At 43.0% G+C, this 5,311-nt stretch overlaps 1 pseudogene; it reads right to left on the bottom strand.

The window, feature by feature from the left end:
- The window catches only part of LOC119309313, an 11,694-nt pseudogene that overhangs the window by 5,563 nt on the left and 820 nt on the right, over positions 1–5,311 (bottom strand).

Below are 5,311 nucleotides of genomic sequence, written 5' to 3'. Positions count from 1 at the left end.
CGGCTGGAGGCAGGGAGACGAGGGGAAGCTAGGGTTCGAGGGAGGGAGGGAGACCGGTGGGGTGGGCAGGGGGTGGGAGGGGACGAAAAAACCGGCGAAAAAAAACCAACGAAAAAAAATCAGACGAAAATGGTGGGACGAAAATAAAACCCGGAACGCGACCTACCAACTGAGACATTAGGAGTAGAGATACCCATGCATATGTAGTGTAGATCCTTGCTTGCGAGTACTTTGGATGAGTACTCACGGTTGCTTTGCTTCCTCTTTCCCCCCTCTTTCCTTTTCTTCTCGGATGCCGCAACCAGACGTTGGAGCCAAGGATCCAGAAGCCACCGTGGACGACGACTCCTACTACACTGGAGGTGCCTACTACTGCGTGTAGGCCGTTGACGACGGCCTGGAGTAGTTTAGGAGGATCCCAGGCAGGAGGCCTGAGGCTCTTTCGATCTGTATCCCAGTTTGTGCTAGCCATCTTATGGCAACTTGTTTAACTTATGTCTGTACTCAGATATTGTTGCTTCTGCTGACTCGGGTATGTTCGAGCACTTGTATTCGAGCCCTCGAGGCCCCTGGCTTCTAATATGATGCTTGTATGACTTATTTTAAATTTTAGAGTTGTGTTGTGATATCTTCCCGTGGGTCCCTGATCTTGATCGTACACATTTGCGTGCATGATTAGTGTTCGATTGAATCGGGGGCGTCACTAGTTGGTATCAGAGACGACTGCCTGTAGGAATCCCCCTTCCACACTCCTTGGCCGAAGTTGAGTCTAGTCACTACAAAAAAATTTACTAACATGGTTGTGTGTCTTACGGGCCCACGTCGCCATTTGGGTGGTATTAGGATCTTTTACTCCTCGTCTATACTCTGGGACTCTGATCTCTCTTTTATTCGGGTTAAATAATTTTGCTAACTCTAACTCTAGGTTCTCGTAACTATTTCTCCCGGAGAGCCCTCATTCCGAAAAATCACCTGCTTTGTCAGAAGATTCTGAGGATATCCCTCGATATTTTTCCGAGCCCCTTGTGCTCATCGCCTTTGCAATCCATTATCACCGGTATATCCCTATGGATATCTGTATGCACTTGTCATTCTCTTGAGCATTCCTCGTCGCTCTTGTTGTTACAAGATGCCTCAAAATATTCGCCGTTGTCCCAAAAATCCTTTGAGTTTACTGTCTTGCAGTTTTATTTCGCATGAAAACCCTTATGGATTTTTCCTCGCATTTATCGAGGATCCGTTCTTCTCAATTGTTCATGTGTCTCACATAATTCTTCGGAATACTTTTCGATCTTTCGTAAATCCTCTACAGCCTGTTATTCTTGAAATTCTTGCCTGCTTGCATTATGGTTAATTCCATATGACTAGTAGTCCTTGATAACATCCCTTGTCTTAGTCATTTTGAGCCTATTGATTCAATATGTGCGTACGCACACAGTCATCAGGTTATCCTTTTTAAAATTATCTTCTCGACTCGGACGTCATTCCAGACATGAGTTGGTTCTCGGCAATTCAAACCTTTGTTGATTGTCCAACTAAGTGTTTTCAACTTATCCAACCTTGATCAGAGCGTCTGCTTCTGATCCTTTGTTTTGGAAACCATAATCTCTTTCTATTTAAGCATTAGACTAATCAGGTGATTCTTGAATCTGATGCCTCTGCATTCTTTCTTCCTCTGAGTGAGTACCGATAATCACATCAGCTCCGTTGTGGATCGCCCGATCCATTGTTGGATTGTTATCCGACAGTGTCCTTCATATTCAATCACCTTGTGAGTTCTTCCCCTGATACATAGTGCATTTGGTAAATTGTATCATCTGCTTGGCCAACCATGCTCTACTTTCGAGCTTGTGTATTACTTTTGGAACTTGTGGTATATGTTACTAAGATGCCCGATGAGTTGAACCTATGCCTTCCCCTAATCCGTGAGAACCCGAAAGTTTTCACAAGTCATGCTCTTCCGGTGTTTTACCAGATAAAATTCCAACACTACAGTTATATCAAAGCGAGAGGTGAAGGAAATGATATGCATTAAAGAAGTGGGAGTCGACCTTGAACTTTGTGTTCATGCCCATGAAAATGATGTAGACCGTCTCGGAAGCTTCTTGCAAATGATTATCCAGTTGTATGATTCTTTCGGTATTCTTGAAATTGATTCCTTTCAGTTATGGTTCCGACCATGCTGTCCTGATCTGATATATCTGATGGGAATTCATTCCAATGCCTCATCTATTTTTGGCAAGGTTGAAGTGTCTACTATCACAGGTCAATGACCCGATTCTACTTCTATCATGTTCTACCTTCGAGTATTACCCCCTGGTATCTCGAAGATGTCTTGCCATTGCACCACATCTTACTAACTTTGTTGAAGTAATGTCTTTCCTTGTCGTAATCACTCTACGGGTTCTGGGTTGTTGTCAACCGAGGACACCGACTAGTGAAATTATTCCACACTACAAATCAAATACCCTAGTATTTTTACTAGGAAATTCTGAACTCAATCTGGTCATTCCTAGACTATCGGCTGCATCTTGGTCTTGCTATCTTTTACTGTGCTACCTCGTCCTTCTCTGGTGCACGAATTCTTCAGTGTGTGAGTACGCCTTACGTCAAGCTTTCGACATCATGTTGCTTGTCTTGAAAGGCAACTTTGGTTCCGAGCTTGCATCTTATATATTGATCCTATAACTTGCCACTTCGTCATTCCCTTGCTTGTTGCCGCTGTTGTTTGACTGCATCCTCTAGAAACCTCCCGGCAAATGTGTCGGATCACCTTCAACACTTTGACTTCTTCCGAGATGTCAGTTGTGTTCATGATGAGAAATACCCTCCTTGCCCTAGATGATTTTTATTATCATCGACAACACCCTTGACTTCCTTTCATCGTGAACTTGTCCACATTATGAGTACAACGTACTCTCCAGCTAGTGTTGTGTTCTGCCTTGAAGAATTGCTCTCTTTTCTGTCGAGAATGTTGTGGGGATTGCTCCACCTCTTAGAAATTCTCGGTATGATGATACTTCTCACCATCACCATTTTTCCTTGGTCCCGGTGTTGTTTTTAACCAGGATACCAATAAGCTAACGATGCTGCTTGAGTTCTGTACTTCTAGCAACCCTATTGCTTTGAAGTTAATGATCGATAGTTCGTTCTTAGATTGTTGGTTATTGAATCATCACTCTAACATTGATCTTGCTGCCTAAGGTCATATTTCGGGCACACCTTTCAACTAATGATTGATAGTGTATGTTTACCTCGAGCATACAACATTATATCATTTGAATTGACAAGTGTCATCTTCTTGTTCACATTATTGTGGAAATCCATCCGTTTGGAATTCTCGATGAATTGTCGCTGAGCCCATCAGCCACCTCCTCATTCCCTCCTTGGTTTAATGATGAACTATTGTTTCAGGAACCCTCTCACATAGTTCATTTCCCGAGAATCTTGCAATGTCATTTCGTCGATTTGTGTTGCCCCTTTTTCTTCTCGGACATCCTGAGTCTGAGGTATCATGACACCAATCGGATCTGAATCTCGGTCGGATATGATGGTTGGGACAAGTTTCCAGGAGTTATGATGTTGGTCCTTTGATGACCCGGTAATATGAAGTCATGCCTAGCACCCCTGGCTGGAGGACCTATCATTATAATTTCTTTTGCAAGGATAATCATTCTTCCTGGAGGAAATTGTAAGATTTAATTTATAAGTTGCTCCTGATGGATCATTTGTATATCCAAAGTCTGGCCTTTATTGGAACAGCATATCATTGCTACCACGAAGCATGACTAGGATACCACGCTCATCAACAAGAACATTGGAGGCGCGATGCTAAATGTTTCTTCGTTAGTTATCCAAACACCGTTGTATGGGTAACATCTTGATTAATCCTTGCCTCTTATCTGAATGGTTGGGTACTTTCTCTCCTACCCTGTATGCCATGTTCTGCTTGTACAGGGGAAGGATATGCTCCTAATAATTGTGTGTAAACATAATTTTCCTTTCCGTTGTTCTGTTTACTCTGATAATCGTGTTTTCCTTTCCATTCTTTGCTTAACCTTTCCTGAATCTGACTTAACTGAGCAGAGATAATTCCCTGCTTAGGTAGGCACCTTGTTGTACCATTCTGTCTGTAAGACCCTGTTACTATTGTTGATGATATTCGGGTAACCACTGATGGATGATAACTTTGCCAATTGGTTTGCCTCGTTCAACAAGCAGGAAAATTTCTCTCTTCGTTCCCCGTCCTTGGTACCAACTTTGTTGCCGGCATACCTGACAAGCTAGTCACTGACATGCCTCCCTGTTGCGGCTGTGCAAGATGTCACCACCCTTCCTAATTTGAACCCACATGGTGGGCCCATAACCCACAGGTCCACTGGATCGAAACCTGACTCTTCTTTACAACCCGGATTCTAATGTGTCCTGTGCACCTGGCTTCGTATGTGATTCACGAGCTAAAATACATACCATTATTCATCCTGGAATCAGATACCATGTTATTCTCGTTGTTCAAACCCCACTTTCAGCTTCTGTCTAGTCATCGAATGATTGCCTACCCGTTTGAAACTTTGGTACCGTCGTATATTGCACTCAACGAATTCACTAAAATACAACTCGTGGGGTACCTTGTGTATTTCCCATTGAGTTCACCGTCAGATGCCCAGATTTGTGGAGATGCGTTCTTCCGGAGTTTTTCCCCCTGGTCGCGTTCGTAGGACGATGGAGATCCCGAAGAAAGGATGACGACTTGATCATGGTGACTTGAAGCAGAGAAATGAAGACATCAACGAAAGGGATCAACCTCTTCGAAAGGGCAGCCCAGACCGAGAAGACTCGTTAGGTTTTTAGCTACCAGCACCTTCCCCCCTTACTCCACTTCTTAAATCTCAGGACGAGATTTCTTGTAGTGGAGGAGAATTGTGACGCCCGGATAATCAAGCTACAGTAAACCTTTGCTAATGATGTCATGTCACCTAGATTACTGTTGCTAATCCTGCGTTGGATCAAAACTGTTCAAATTCAAATTTAAATTTTCGTCAAACATCAAAAAAATTCAACCATTAAAGTAAAATGTTCAGAGTGTGCCAATTATTGCCTAGGTATTTATGGTGAAGGAACCACGTTTTTACAGGATGTCTAAATAATTGAAAATGAATTAAAACAGTAGAGAAAATAAAGAAAAAGGAAAAGAATAAAAACAGAAAACAAAACTACAAAATAAAAATAAAAAGAGAAGAGGCCCCTTGGCCAACTGGGCCAGACGACCCAGTTGGCCAACCCACTGGCCCAACCGGCCCCCCACTCAATT

The sequence above is a fragment of the Triticum dicoccoides genome, chromosome 5B, assembly GCF_002162155.2.
Source record: "Triticum dicoccoides isolate Atlit2015 ecotype Zavitan chromosome 5B, WEW_v2.0, whole genome shotgun sequence".
NCBI lineage: Eukaryota > Viridiplantae > Streptophyta > Magnoliopsida > Poales > Poaceae > Triticum > Triticum dicoccoides.
This window is presented reverse-complemented; position numbering and strand designations above follow the sequence as displayed.